Genomic DNA, 16,207 nt, shown 5'->3' with positions numbered 1-16,207 from the left:
AGACAGTTCTTAAAGCATTGACAATATACCCTTCCTGGTTCTAGTGTATCTCCAGGCTTGCTAAGCCTGCTTCTGGGATGCCCTGGCCTCCAGCTCTCTTCAGAGCATACCCACATATCCTGTGACTATTTCCTCTCAGCTTTCTGAGTGTTGAGACAAAACCAAGTATACACACTAAAGGCTCAAGAAGAAAATCTCTTCCTCTCTTCCCAGATGGTTTTCATTACCAATATTTTTGATGACATCATATGGTTATAAATAATGAATTCCAATGATAGAAAAATAGAAATTGCAGATGAAATAAATCCAATGGGAAGATGTATATTAGGTATAAATATGCTCCAGCAAGTAAATGATAATTTGTATGTGAGAAGTGATGCAAAAATATAACCAATTATGTGTATGACTAGAAACAGAAGTGAGCTGGTTACACAGCTACAGTGATTGATATAAACTTACTGATTACTCTTCAGATGCTTCATAAATATTAAAGAAATAAAGGTAAAGCCTGCAATACATTGATTGGGCCTTCTACAGAATATGGATGGTAGAAGAAAGGAATTATACAAGAGAGCACTTTGGGTACTCTATGTTTGCAAAGTTTTGTCAATTTTATCTTTGCACCTCTAATGATCTATAAATCTATAGCTATGCCCATTTCTAATACAATCCAACATAGTATAGGCTCTTGTCTCCCTATCCCTGAACTTCTGCAATACCCTGATGGTTGGTCTATCTCTAAGACTATCCTTTCTCTAGTCCATATTTCACTCAGCAAAGTGATTTTTCTAAAGTACATATCCAATTATGTAAATTATGTAAAGTCTTGTGGCTCCCTATCGCCTTTGGAATAAGATATAAAGTCATTTGCTTTGTGTTCACAGTCTTTCATAACCTACATCCCCAGTTTTCCATTCTTCTTATGCCCTACAGTGCACACCACATTGTACTCTGTGATCCAAAGACGTTGACCTCCTTGCTATTCCTTGAAAAATACATCCCTTTCTCACCTTGGGGAATTTTTACTTGTTATCTTTACTGTATGCTTTGTTTTTCCTTCTCATCTTCACATATTGGTTCCCCAGCTTCCATCAATTCCCAATTAAATTATATCTTCTACAAGAAGTCTTTATCAATATCTTATAATTCTAGTGCCATCCCTCTTCTGATATCTATACATCTCTATATCTATCTCTATCAATCTATCTTCTATTTATATTTCTGTGTGTATATCATATTTTGCATATTTTTTGCATGTTGCCTTTCCTATTAAACTTTGTATTCTTCAATGGCAGGTAGGTTTTTACTTTTCTATGTTGTCTAGTACCTAGCATAGTGTTTATTATACTTAGTAGCCAATTGCTAAATGTTTATTGACTAAATGACAAGTTCATTAACTGATGCAAAGTGAAGTAAGCATAACTAAGAAAGAAAGTAAACACAATGACTACAACTGCATCAATAGAAAGAAGAAACAAAAATGAATGGTGGAAATTACACAAAGAAATCTTGATCACAAAGAATAGAAATGAGAAAGATCAGGGAGATTCATAATTGCTTATAATACTAGCTTTTCCCTAATGTATTGATTGATTTTTTTTTCATTTTTCCTCTTTTATTTTATGCATTGCCTTTTAAAACATATTTGTTATATGGTATAGCTTTCTCGGATAGGTGATAGATAAAACAAGAAATTCAGAATACACATACACACACACACACACATATATATATATATAATGTTATATATTATGTGATTTTATGTAATAACATGCCATGACATATCAAGCATAGAATAACATGTCATGTGAAGTTACATTATGCTACTACACATTATATTATGCTATATTATATGTACATGCACACATATATAATATTGCACATGCATATATATATATATACAAACAAATCTCTTTTTGAAAAAATAATCATACAAGATGAAATTATATGAATGGGCTGATGTCTACATTAATGAGATCATACAAAAAAGGCAAATTGACAAATTCAGGAAGAAAAGAACACTGGGTAAAATAGATTAGAGGGAGATCTTTATCCCCACTCCACTCTTTTTTTCATTCTCTCCCTATTGACTTATTCCATACTGCCTACAAGTATGCCCATAGCAAAAGACAAACTAACAACCAAAAACCTCAATCCTTCCAAGGTCACTATCATCCTATACCTGTTCTGACCTTCTGAAGAAAAAAAAGGTCTATCTAAAATGGCTTTCACTACTGTCTCATTTTTCACTCTCTCCTTAACTCCTTATTATCTGGCTTCCAACATTATCATTCCAATGAAACTATTCTGTCCAAAATCAGTAATGAGCTCTTAGTTGACAAATCCAATAGCCTTTTGTCTATGTCATTGTCTTTTGACTCCTCCACAGCCTTTGTCACAATTGTGACTGTCTCCTTTATTTTTTCATTTCTCTAGGTTTTCATACTTCATTCCTTACTATCTGTTACCCCCACCCCAGACACACAAACACACACACACATACACACAAACACAGAGTAAATTTCAGTGTTTTCTTTTTACCCCAAAGATCCAATACAAAATACTCCATTTGGCCTTGAAAGCCCTTCATACATAACCTAGTTCCCTCCTAACTTTCCATTCTTTTTACATCTTCATTCCCTGATGCACACTTTTCAATCCAGTAACTCTGACCTCCTTACTGTTTCATAAACTGGACACTCCAACTTGTCTCAAGACATTTATTTTCCCATCCCCCATGCCTAAATACTCTGTCTTTTCCACTCTAGCTACTGAAGTCCTTGTCTTCCTTTTCATTCCAACTAAAATACTACTTCTACAGAAAACCTTCCCTAACCCTTCTTAATGCCAATGTCTTTCTTCCTCTATTATTTCCTATTTGTCCTGTATATAGTTTGGTGTGTGTGTGTGTGTGTGTGTGTGTGTGTGTGTGTGTGTGTGTTTGCATGTTTTCTCCCCCATAAGACTGTAAGCTTCTTGATCACAGGGACTTTATTTCACTCCCCCCCCCCAAACCCTCAGTACTTAGTACAGTTCTTGGAATACAGCAGATGCTTATTGTTTTTCAATCATTTCAGTCATGTCCAAATCTTCCTGAACCCATTTGGGGTTTTCTTGGCAGAGATACTAGAGTGTTTTGACATTTTGTTCTCCAGCTCATTGTACTGCTGAGTTAACCTAAGCAAAGAGGGTTAATTGACTTTCCCAGGGTCACATAACTGGTAAGAATATGAGGCCATATTTGAACTCAGGAAGATAAGTCTTCCTGACTTCATGCCCAGTACTCCATTCACTGTACCACAAAGCTACCAATTCGATGATTAATCAGTGTTTACTGACTGACTGATACTCTCCCCTCATTTTTTTCAATCACATGGTACCAAGAAAACCTTTCTAAACATATCTGACTACATCACTCTCCAGAGTGTGAAGTTTCACTGGATTCCTTTAACTTAAAATATAAATTTCTCAGAAGACCCTTGAAATTCCTTTACATCCTGGATGCAGGCTAGGTTTATTTTTAGAGATTATTTGACATAGCTACTCTTTATGAACTTTATATTGCAGGCATAATACCTTGCCTTGGAAAGAATGTTTTCATTTAATGAATTCAGAAACTATATTTCAATGGATTGAAAGGTAAGTGGGAGGAGATGAAGTGGAGATAATGGATGTTTTCCCCCTAGGAGGTCATCTGTGAAAGGAAAGAAAATTTTAAGACCTTCTTATATAATGTCAGATAATCTCACCAAGGATATTATTTAGGTTATATGTGGCTATGCCAAGATATCAGGCAAGTTTGGTTATTTACCCTGATCCATCCATTTCCTTTTTCCCTTTACAACCACTATCTCTCAGCTCAGTGCATACATCTCTACCTCTTTCAGACTGATGATAGTTGAAGGACAACCTTGGGCAAATGCTGATAAAGGACAAAGTGGAAACAATCAGTGATTGTCCTGTCTCAGTACCCATATACACTTCATCTGACCAAGTTTAAACACATGTGAGGATGAATAGTATTACTAATTCCTGCCTCCCACTGGGAATGTGTGTGAATTCATCTGCAGCTAGTAAAGGGAAAAGCATCCTCAAAGTGTACCTAAGTTTTCTTCATGATCCTGAAGTTCAGGATAAGTAGATATCTTCTCCTCTCACTGTTAAGATGAGATGACCATAATGAAAATTGACTAGACCTATACAAGGGAGGGGAAAGAGTTATGGCAACTGAGTGGTACAAAAAGGATTCTCCTTCTCAACCTAACTGGTCCTCTTCTAGTCAGAGCCTCCTTTCAAGAGGGAAAGGGAATAAAAGCCTGGGGCCAGGCTACAGCATTGATAGGGCAATTTCATGTTGTGTATTTCATACACTTTTTTTAACAGTCTGGTGGTTTATTCTATGAGCTAGTGTCCGATTTAGGGCTATGTCTGGGTCAGGATTTATTTGCCCTTTCGGGCCTTGATATTTCTCAGATAGAACTTCAGCTCTTTGCCTTCAAGCATGTAGTCATCTGCTCGGCCACACTGGCCTGGCCTCCATGCTATACAGGCAAGGAGATTGCCCTGCTGAAATTGTTCCTCCAGAAGCAAGCTAATCTTGCCATTCTTCAGCTCCTCACATTTCCCCTGGATCTTCTTTGACTGATTTTTATTTAAAATTTCTTCCTCCTCAGGAGTCAGCATTGCTCACTTCTTCCAGCCCAGGGGCAGGGCATAGTGGGACTCATACCACTGGCAGTATGGAGTGCTATCAAGGAATACAATGAAATTCTTCATCATTGTCTTGGTCCGGACCAGCTTGTTATTGGATGCCTTGTAGACCACATCAATAATCCTTGTTTTGCTGGTGCAGCACTTGGAGCTCCAGAAGAAGTTGGGCACGTCTAGACTCAGCACCCAGTTCTTTTTGTTGCCTCCTCGGACATGCACGGTGTGGATGCAGAGGGGGCCGATCTTGGTGTTGGCAGGTGGGCGGCCCAGCTCATACTTGTGTTTGTCATGGTAGTTCCTGTGCTTGTCCTGGGTCTTGCAGAACTTGTGCCAGTTGTCCTGGGAGATTCCAATGGTTGGTGTGAGCTACAAAGGGGAAGCTCAGTCTCACGGGCTGGCTTGTAAAGTATATTCTTTGTTTAAGTACTCACTTCTACTCTGGTACAAAGCTTTAAAATGGTTAACACTTTTCATGCCTATAATCATGGCCCACTCCCAGCATCAACTTGTGCTAGAGGTACTCAGAGTATCAAAATAATATAATAAAAATACAAAGATAGAAAAGATATATGCCTTTGTCCTTTAAGGATTCACAGTTACCTCCACATATGTGTAGCAAATGTGTTATTCTCTAAATTCAGCCATGTCTGTGGCAAAGTACCGCTTTCTTAACCCCAGTTATAGCTCTGGATGTTGCCATCATGCGCCTAGTCATCTAATATTCCTTAGATTGTTCTGTGTAATGATATGGATTTCTTATCATGCTTCCCCAAGTTATTTTTTGAGAGGACCTCAAGGACACTATTCCTATATCTATGAGAAATTGCTTCTTTCTTCCTTGTTTGTAAGTTTCCTATGGCTTTCTCAAGATTATGTGACTAAGGACCATATTGTCTTAATAATCTAAGTACTTCCTGACCTTCCCCCACTGTAAATACCTCCCATCAGGGGAGAAAAACTACAAATAAATAAAAAAGACAATGTGCATTTTTTCTATAACTGGTATATATTCATATATAATCATGTTGTTCCTTTTATAGAAGTTTTAACTTTTGAGGTATGAAATGTGAGCTCCTTTAGGGAAGAAATGTGTTACTTATATCTATGTATCATTGAGCATTAGGTCTGACACATAATAGGGACTTAAAATGTTTTGATTCTTGAATGATGGGGACAAATGGTGGGCCCTCCTGGAATATGTGTGCTACTATAGAGCAATGGTCTTTCTGAAATTACTTTGTTTTAGGGAAGCAACTATGTCAGAAACATGAAGTTCATATCAAAAGATGAAATGAATTTCATCATTACTTGACAATAGGAATAGAATGAGGGAGCAAACTAAATCTTGACATTTTAATCCCCTGCAACTTTTCTATTTCTATTAGGTTTTGAAAGAATATGAGTTTACAGTCCTGTGAGTGAAAGAGAAACTTGTATGAAGCCTTGCACAAATATTAATTTCTTGTTCACTGCAACATGGAAATGTGTGATACTGTCATCCCTTCAGTTTCTCTTTCATGAAGATGCTTAGAGAAATGAAACTCTTCCTAGAGGCTCATGCAGGGAAAGGGGTTAATAATGTCATCACCTTATCAATATTAGTGTCATTTGGAGGAAAAAATTATCATAGCCTCTTTTCTTTATTGGAATGCTGAGTGTAATTTGACTCTTTCATAGGAAGAGTAAAATAGCCACACTTTTTTTTTTTAGTCCATTTAAATTGAAGAGGGTATCAGCTATGCAAACTGAGTTTTTATGGCCATCTCTCAAGTCCCAAAGCAATAGTAAAGTGATAATTATAGTTCTATATGTCTGGAGCAGCTAGGTGGTACAGTGGATAAAGCACCAGCCCTGGATTCAGGAGTACCTAAGTTCCAATATGACCTCAGACACTTGACACTTACTAGGTGTTTCACCCTGGGCAAGTCACTTAACCTTCACTGCCCCACAAAAAAAGCCATTCATTAGAGATATTTGCTTTAAATTTTTCCACAGGTTTGTATTATTTCATTTTATTTTATTTTTGGAAGGTCAATGAGGATTAAGTAACTTGCCCAGGGTCACACAGCTAGTAAGTGTCAAATGTCTGATCCTGGATTTGAACTCAGGTCCTTCTGAATCCAGGGCCGGTGATTTATACATTGTCTAATGCTTTGCTTGTAGATATTTTGTAATTATTTTCCCCTTTCCTGTTTGTATTTTGAGCATCTCTGCCACTATACTATCTAAAAAAGATGGAATTTTTTTTTAGTTTCTTTGCCAAATATTCCAGCCTACTCCCTAAGTTCAGACTTGATGTTAAAGCTGAGCTCTGTTGTATGTCTGGAGAAAAGGTTATGCCTTTATTAGTTTGTTGAGTGCTGTGTTACTCCAAGACTTCAGGGACAAGTTGTCACTTGCCCCATTTGAATGCTCCAGGTTGTGTTTGGGGGTTTGGTATAGTCTAGGAGTTCCCCTTGCCCAAGTTCATAGCCTGTCCCTGAATACTGGAGTATGTCCTCAGTGGTGTATTGCTGGCCTAATCTGTGCTCAGAATACAAAGACCCTTCTCTCTCTCACTGTATGCAGATATACCTAATAGAAATTTCTCATGATTTTTTAAAATGTCTCCATGATTTTTAAAAATTTCTCCATCACAATTCATTCAGCTGAATTTTTCATATCTATATTGATGTGTCTATAAAAGGGAGCTCACATACTGATTTCTATTACTCTGCCATCTTGCTATAACCTCTCTCAAGTATAATTTGGATATATAAATGGGAGGAACCTTTATGGACAACATATATTTGTGTATGTTTCTGTCCCAAATATATGTTTTGCTTTTTTAAAAAAACAACACACCTCTTTTAAAATTTTTTTCATCTGTAATCATCATTTTTTATTGATCTATACTATGGAAATGCTTCTTTTATTCCATAGATTAAAAAAATTAAAATTAAATTTTAGATGATTTTTGGGGGTGTAGGGCAGTGAAGGTTACATGACTTGCCCAGGGTCACACAACTACTAAGTGTCAAGTGTCTGATGCCAGATTTGTACTCAGGTCCTCCTGAGTCCAGTGCCAATGTTTTACCTACTGCACCACCTAGCTTTCCTCTAAAATTAAGTATTTTTCATAAAAGTATTTTATTATTTTCCAGTTACATGTAGAGATAGTTTTCAACATTTGTTTTTTATAAGATTTCTAGTTTCAAATCTTTCTCCCTCCCTCCCCTCCCTTTCCCCTTCCCAAGACAGCAAGCAATCTGATAACCGTTATATATGTACAATCACATTAAACATATTTCTGCATTAGTCATGCTGTGAAAGAAGAATCAGAGCAAAAAAGAAAAACCTCAAAAATAATATAAATAGTGTGGTTCAATCTCCATCTAGATTCCATAGTTATTTTTTTCTGGCTTTGGAGAGCATTTTCCACAATGAGTCTTTTAGAACTATCTCAAATCATTGTATTGCTGAGAAGAGTCAAGTCTATCACAGTTGATCAACACATAATATTGGAAGAGAGAGTGAAGTTGATTACTTTGTGCAACTCTGCCTCACTTAAATTCAATTCATGTCAAAATTAAGACATTATCCCATCATTCCATTGGTCTTCTTAGAAAACAAAGGACAACCAACAACAAGTAAACACGAATATACATGACCAAGTCTTCACCCCTGGATTAAATAGGCAGCTTCATGGTGAGATAGAACAAATCTATAAGTGAAGACAGAGAAATTCCAAAAGTTGAGTTTCAGAAAAGCTTAACTGGGTTGGGATTACTTCATTCTGGCAGAGGAGATACTTAGAGTCCCAGAAATCAGGGCCAATGGCTTGATGGATTTCCTTTCAGTTTAGCTTCAGCAAGTTTTTATACCAGCAGGGCTTCTTCTTTTTCCTCTCTCTCTTTATGGCCTTTTTAGCCTGAGCATCTCAAGATAATAAGAGCAATAACAGATATTCTAGTAGTCATATAAGAATGATTCATGGCTTTTTGAAGCAATCTATTAAAATTTTAGACAACTCTATTTTCAGGAAGTTTTCTTCTCATATAAAAGTAAAACAAAAAAGTACAATCTGAATCATACTTCTGCCCTCTAGAGACAAGCACAATCAATATAAACCCTCTTCTAAATGACAAGTTTTCTTAGACAAAGACAGATCCCATGTTCACCTCTCCCACCCTCCAGTACTCATACTGTCTAAGCTATATCCCAGCTTCATCCTGTGTGCTTCCCTCTTGTCACACCAAAATATTATATATATATATATATATATATATATATATATTCCTAAAATATGGTACCCAACATGAAGTATATTATCCTATGTATGGTATTATAGGAGCAGAGTATTTAAGGACCAAAACCTCTGTGTTTGTAGATACTGATATTCTACAAATGCAACCTATTATCAAATTAGAAAGGCAGTTCAACATGCTATAAAGAGAGTTGGCTTCAAGTCAGGAAAACCTGAGTAAAAATGCTGCCTCTTCCACATTCTGTCCATGTAAACTTGGACAAATCACTTAACCTCACAGTGTAACAGGCAAGTCTCTAAGATTATAAGTTAAAGAGATGTTTCCAGCATACATCGTCAGTCAGTCAATAAACAAGATCAGCCAAGATCACCTTTGTCACATAATAATATACCTTAGCTGTAGGCAAATTATGTCATTAAATAAACAGCCTCAGGGGACTAAACTGGCAAACCTAATGGCCAGTGTAGGAGCACCACAACTTCTATCAAATAACAGAACACAATGAAGTATTCATATTTTCTCCCACTTTCCTATTTATATAGTGTTGAATAGAACAGGGTGAGAAGGAAAATGTTTATTTACAACATAAAAATAATGTCAAGAGTATTATTCAACTCCCTCAACCACAAATTTCCTTATGATCCGGGCTCATTGTCTTATTAATGAAAGTCTCCAATCCCAAAGAGGATGGAGAGAATACAAACCCAATCACATTACTGAAGAATGCAAACCAAGGAGCATTTTATTTTTCCTGAGAATAAGTCAGTAGTACAGCCTTCGCATCCAAATGGCAGACATCAGAGGCCACAAGAGAGAATACTTCATCATGGCCTTACTTTCTTCCCCAAGCTGGACTTGCATTCTTATAATTGTGATAAAGTTTTTCTCCATGACACTAAAGCATTCTAGAACAGCACTGCACTTAAGGAAAATGGCCATTATAATGGCAAACCCAGGGTAGAAACAATTAAACCCAAAATAAATTAACAGCAGCAAAAGCAATTTACACACACTACATTGCAAAACAATCACAGAGTGAATAGGAAGGAAAAGAATATTTGGTCCTCCTGAACTTAATTAGGGGGAGTTATTGATGCCAGACATCTCATATGGCAACATTATGCCATTTATTAAAGTGCCCTAGATCCAAGCAAGATCCCATATTGCAAGTGCTTATGATGTGCAGGCCGCCAGAGCAGCAGGATCCTCTGGCCCATCACAAGCAAATGTTACAAGTACTGCTGTGAGCCTATCTCCCTGCTGCTGCTATTAAAATCTGATGGTAGTTGTTACTGGGATGAAGGGATTTGGCTAGCAGCCTGCAGCTCTGAAGGCAATAAGTTAAATATTCCATTTTGATACCAACCTAAATTTCTTAATATAGTGGGCACATGTTCTGGTCATACTGAAGCAATATTGTGTTATGGGTAAAAAAATGTTGCTATTATTTATTTTTAATTTCTCTGAGAAATATTATGTCTAAGATCCTGAGGTCATGATTCAACAAGGAAATATCACTGTGATTAATTGATGCCATATGAGGGTAAACATCACCCACTGGTACTTCTGGTGTATCACCTACTACTTACAAAAGGATCTAAAAACATAAAATAAAAACAAATTTTAAAGAGGGATCTAAACTTGGATGTCTTGGGCAGAAAGATATGGGAGTCATAAGTTGATCATTGCACATGATAAATTATAAGGGGAAATTATTGCTGCCTTCAAATATTTGAAGGGAAGTCATGTGGAGGAAGGAAGTAGACCTGTTATGCTTGGACCCAGAAGGTAGAACATGGGCAAATTAATAGAACTTTCAAGTAGGCACATTGCAACTTTCCCTCAAGAAAAACTTGCCAAAAAACTCAGTCCAAACATGGAAGGGACTTCCTACAGAAGTAGTGGATTCCCTTTTTTTTAGAGCTCTTAAAATGACATGAAGGACCTCTTTGTATATGTGGGTTTGGGTTTGTGAGTGTTGGGATAGAATAAGCCATATATTTTGCATAAAAGATTCCTGTGCAAAGAAGGGTTATATTAATTCTATATTTAATTCTGTATTTCTATTATTCCAAGGGGTGGGGGTGAGGTAGAAATATCACTCACTTTCCTCTGTAATAAGAGGGGAAATAACCACTTTTCTATCATCTTTTTCACCAACCAATCTCTGCTGAATGGATGCCTGGGTATTAATTAATTGAGAAAATGAGTTAACAAACATCTATTTTGTACCTTGCATGAAACATTACTAGGTAATTTGGGAGATACATCATTGTCTGAAAGTGTAATTTATTCATTGTCAAATGTCTTAGCTGATACCAAATAGCAAAGCTATGTCTTGTGGAAATAAAAAGAGGACATCTGCTGAGAAATCAATTTATGACAATAGGCATTTCTTTGGATTTTTTTGGCATGCAGAATAAGTGTATATCCATCTGTTTTACATGATCACATGTGTTCCTTTTTCTCATCAAACATGTGAATGAAAACAATGTGAATAGAAGCATGAGTATTACTGTGAAACCAGATATAATATCCTAACGATTAGAAAAAATTAGTTAATTTTAACATATTTTTTGTTTGTTCTCCAAGGGCCTCATCATTTGGGAATTTGGAAACACATGGATTTGGGGCACCTTATACACTGGAATTGCTCCATGTACGTATCTCATAAACACATATACATATACATTTATACACAGACACACACACATATATGACCCAAATGGACACACACATGTGTTTACATATATATGTGTGTACACATGTGTACCTCTGTGTATATGTATGTATATGAAACATATATGTATACACGTGCATCTATACATATACATACACATAAATCTATCTATATCTATATATCCATACCCATATCTATATCTATAACTTCCATATCTATACCTACATCTATATCTATCTACATCTACACCTACATCTACACCTACACCTACACCTACATCTACTTCTACATCTACATCTACTTCTACATCTACATCTACATCTACATCTACATCTATATCTATATCTATATCTATCTATCTATACATATGTGAGGGTATTTTCTAGTAAATTTTAATCAACTCTTGGGGGAAAAGTACACATGGCACACAATTTAATTGGAATTTTTAACATTTTCCCTATCATTTTCTTAAGTCTATATAATTAACAACACAATATATAAAATTCTGATTGGTAGTGTGCTAATTTCTGAGTTATAAATGTTTCCAAAAAATGTTAATAGAAAGGTTCTTCCAACTTGGTATGAGCTGGCTCTCATACTATCCTGCTTATGTGGATCAATTTCTGTAGCAATAGAAAGACTTCAGTGTGTGGAATTTTTTCTACCAGCCTGTGGATTATACATTAAATTTAATCAATGAAGACTCATTTATTTCATTAAAGAATAATGTCATATTATATTTTCCATTAGTTTGGGAATTTTCCCAACTGATTTTGCATTACAAATCTCCATGAGTTTTTCCTCAAAAAGTTCATGCCCTTGATGCCAATCTGGTGTTGAGATTTTTATTAACTTAGTTGGGGTAGTTCTCTGAACAAAAATCATTTATAAAGATCCATAAATACCAATGAATTTTCAGTCTTTACTGAAAGCCATTTTAGCTTCATATCAAGTGTGCTGCCTCTCAATTCTATAGTGAAAAGCCAGGTAAAAGTAAGGTGAACTCAGAATACAATTACTGCTTCTAATTAAGTAAAAGTTGTTTTGCTTTTCAAAGCCTCAGTTTACATTTTGCAAAATGAGGATAATAATATCTATTGGAACAACATCCCAAGGTTATTGTGAGAAGCAAATTATACACACACACACACACATACATATGCCAATGTGTGTATACAGATATATACACACATATATGCATACACATATGTATTGTGCATTTATGTATGCACATATACACACATATACATGCATGTGCTATGTATTCTTAAACACTGTTTAAATATGTTAGCATTGGAAATATAGGTCTGGAATATAGGAGTATGAGAGGGTAGTGCTGATATGGGCGAAAGGAATAAGTATGGTAGAATAGAAGGAGTGCTAGTTTTGGAATTAACAGAACTGAATTCATATCCAGATTCTAAATGTGTTCTGTGACTTTGGGCACTTGCTTAAACCCTCTGTGCTTTAATTTCCTTTTCTGTAAGAGCTTGTCTCAAATAAATTATAGATTTGTATGGACCTCAACCTTAATCTCTTATGAAAAGGAGCACCACAATGGGCATTCTTGAATAACAAGGGAGTGGCTAAGGGTAAGGAAATAGAAAGTAACCAGAATGTGAAAAGAGGGGAGACAGGGACACTCCAAAAACTGATTCCGAAATGTTTGCAATTGGAAGAAAGGTTTGCCATAGTGTTGCCATATAACATTAGCATGTTAATAACAATAACAACAAGAAAACAATAAGTGGAAAATTAACATTTATATGGTGCTTTATGGTTTGCAAAATATGTGACCAACATTGATTTCTTTTGATTGAACAAACAATGCTTTACCTCCCCCACTCTAGAACCAGAGTATCTTCATGGATTAGCTGTTTTATGACTTATCACTATCAGACTGCAAGGGCTCCTTATCCATCAATCAATTACTCAGTAAATATTTCTGAAATATCTTCTGCCAGATAGTGTGTTAGGTGCTGAATGTTGGTGAAATCTCCAAAATTACCAGAACACCCAGGTGTCCTTCCTTACCCCAAACAGATATACACATAATGAAAACTCTCAGTCAGTTTTCCTAAGTTTTCCTTCATCAGACAGACAACATCTGAATTATGAAATTCCCATATATCTATCAAAAACAGTGCCATAGTTATGGGCTATAATAAACTGGAGGCATTGCTATGTTATAGGTTTCCCTGGCAGGTTTAAAGTATTAAATTTCATGTATGTATGAATGACCTGATAGTACTTTTGTAGTAAACCTCCTTGTGGTGAGCAAAATTTAAATAAACCTAAATATATTTTGGAAAAAAAATGCCTATTTTATAAAGCATGACTGATTCCTCAAGAGAGAGAGAGAGAGAGAGAGAGAGAGAGAGAGAGAGAGAGAGAGAGAGAGAGAGAGAGAGATTTCTATATTTAAATTGAGGAAAATGCAGAGTTGATAGGAGAATATTAATATTCCATCTCCTGTACCTATGAAAAGCCTCAAGCACTCAACTCAGATTTCAGGAGAGGAAATTTCCCTTTGAAATACAGATCAACCAAGTTATAAAAAATATTTTATATTGCTACCTTAGAAATATCATAAGGTCGGATCCCAAGTCTGTCATATAGTGGATGGTTAAACTTTAAAGCTGGTTCACGTCATCATGCTTTCATTTCTTTTTTTCTGGGAATGTTATTTAATCTTTAATTTTCCCACAATGGTGTTGTTGCTATTGACTATAGAATGTTTATATGCATTACTTAAAGAAGGACAAATGTAAATGACACAAAATCATAAGGATGCCTGAATCTTTTATTTTACTCCTTGAAATTTGTTAGTGGAAAGTAAATGGTGGAAGAACATAGGGGATAGAGGTATTTGAGAAGTGGAGTGCTCATGGCCATTTAGAACAGAAAAAGCTGTTATCACTTTGATTCTCTCATTTTACATATATTATATTTTATTTATTTTTTTAATTTATTTTTTTAAATTTTAATTTTTTTGGTGAGGCAATTGGGGTTAAGTGACTTGCCCAGGGTCACACAGATAGTAAGTGTTAAGTGTCTGAGGCCAGATTTGAACTCAGGTACTCCTGAATCCAGGGTCAGTGCTTTATCCACTGTGACATCTAGCTGTCCCTTTATCTATATTTTAAAAATGAGACCCAGATATAGTTAATTGTCCAAGGCTATAAAGGTAGTGAGTGGAAAATCCAGATTTGGAAAATAAATTTCTAAATGTCAGCTCAGTTGTCTGTATCCTTAGGTCTTTGGTTAGCCAAGAAAAAATGTAAATTTATAGAAAATCTAAGCATCTAGTCCAGTAAAATAGAGTGATGTACTTGGATTTAGTCTTCTATCAAAGAGAGGAATATAGTCCATATTAGTTCAAGCTTCTTCAGAAACAGGGTTAGCATTTCACCCTCCAAAAAAGATAATCTATTTGTCAGGTATTCAGAGTATCATCATTTATACAGTTCCATAACATCCTCAGAAAAATTAATGAGCAGAAAAAATTGCCAATTCTATAGCAAAAGCAAGGAATAATCAGTGTATAAACCATATGTTCCACTGATATTCATGAAATTACAAGAGAACTAAAGCAAGTACTCAAGAACATCTGATGGATTCCCTAGGACAGATTTACTAAAAGAACAGGGAAAAGGTTTGAAGGCATGATTAATTTAAGGTGGAATTATTGGAATAAAAGTCACGTCTACACTGATGAAATCACACATCCATCAAATAATCAATTCAGCTTCTTTAACTACTTCAAAATGTCTATGCCTCAGAATATGTCAAAGAAGCAAGGAGAAACAGTGTCAGAACATCTGACCTATAATTAAAGTTTCATTAACAGCAATACTCAGTTTGAGACAAAGATCTAAAGCTGTAAGTCAACATCCATGATCACTTACCTTAATGCTTTTCAGAAAACTGGTGAATTTCTGTTGGTACATGAGTTTATTAACTTTGATAATCCTGATCTAACAATGTGCCCAATTTTCCCAGGTAATCTTTGTCAGAGTGAGAGAAATGAATAGTGGTCAGTGCCTATAGGTGCCCTAGACTTTTCCTGACATAGCTTGAAAGTCTAACTAAAAGAGCTGCTAACTGGATTGTTCAGTTATCTACTCCTAAATAGTCTTCTTTATTTTCCTAAAATCATCAAGGATCCAATTTGGAATTATGCCCCAAATGTACATGGTGCTTTGACCCAGCAATAGCACTACTAATTTGTGCAGCAAATATTTTTTTAAATGAAAAGGCACAATATGAACAAAAAATATAACAGCTCTTTTTATGGTGGCAAAGAATTGGAAATAAAGTGAACGCTCATCAATTGGTAAATGGATGAATATATTTTAGTAAATCATTGTAATGGAATATCATTGTGGCATTAAAAATGATGAACCTTGTGGTTTTAGAAAAAACAGGGAAGTCTTAAATGAACTGATGCAGTGAAATGAGCAGAAGCAGGAAAACATTGTACACAGTAACAATATTGTAATGATAATCAACTGTGAGAGATATTTATTGTGATCAAGATACTAATCCAAAACAATTTTGAAGGACCCAT

At 35.6% G+C, this 16,207-nt stretch overlaps 1 pseudogene; it reads right to left on the bottom strand.

Moving 5' to 3' along the window:
* Nucleotides 1-4,440: 4,440 nt before the first annotated feature.
* The window catches only part of LOC122748795, a 69,791-nt pseudogene continuing 58,024 nt past the window's right edge, over nt 4,441-16,207 (bottom strand).

Source organism: Dromiciops gliroides, chromosome 1, assembly GCF_019393635.1.
Source record: "Dromiciops gliroides isolate mDroGli1 chromosome 1, mDroGli1.pri, whole genome shotgun sequence".
NCBI lineage: Eukaryota > Metazoa > Chordata > Mammalia > Microbiotheria > Microbiotheriidae > Dromiciops > Dromiciops gliroides.
This window is presented reverse-complemented; position numbering and strand designations above follow the sequence as displayed.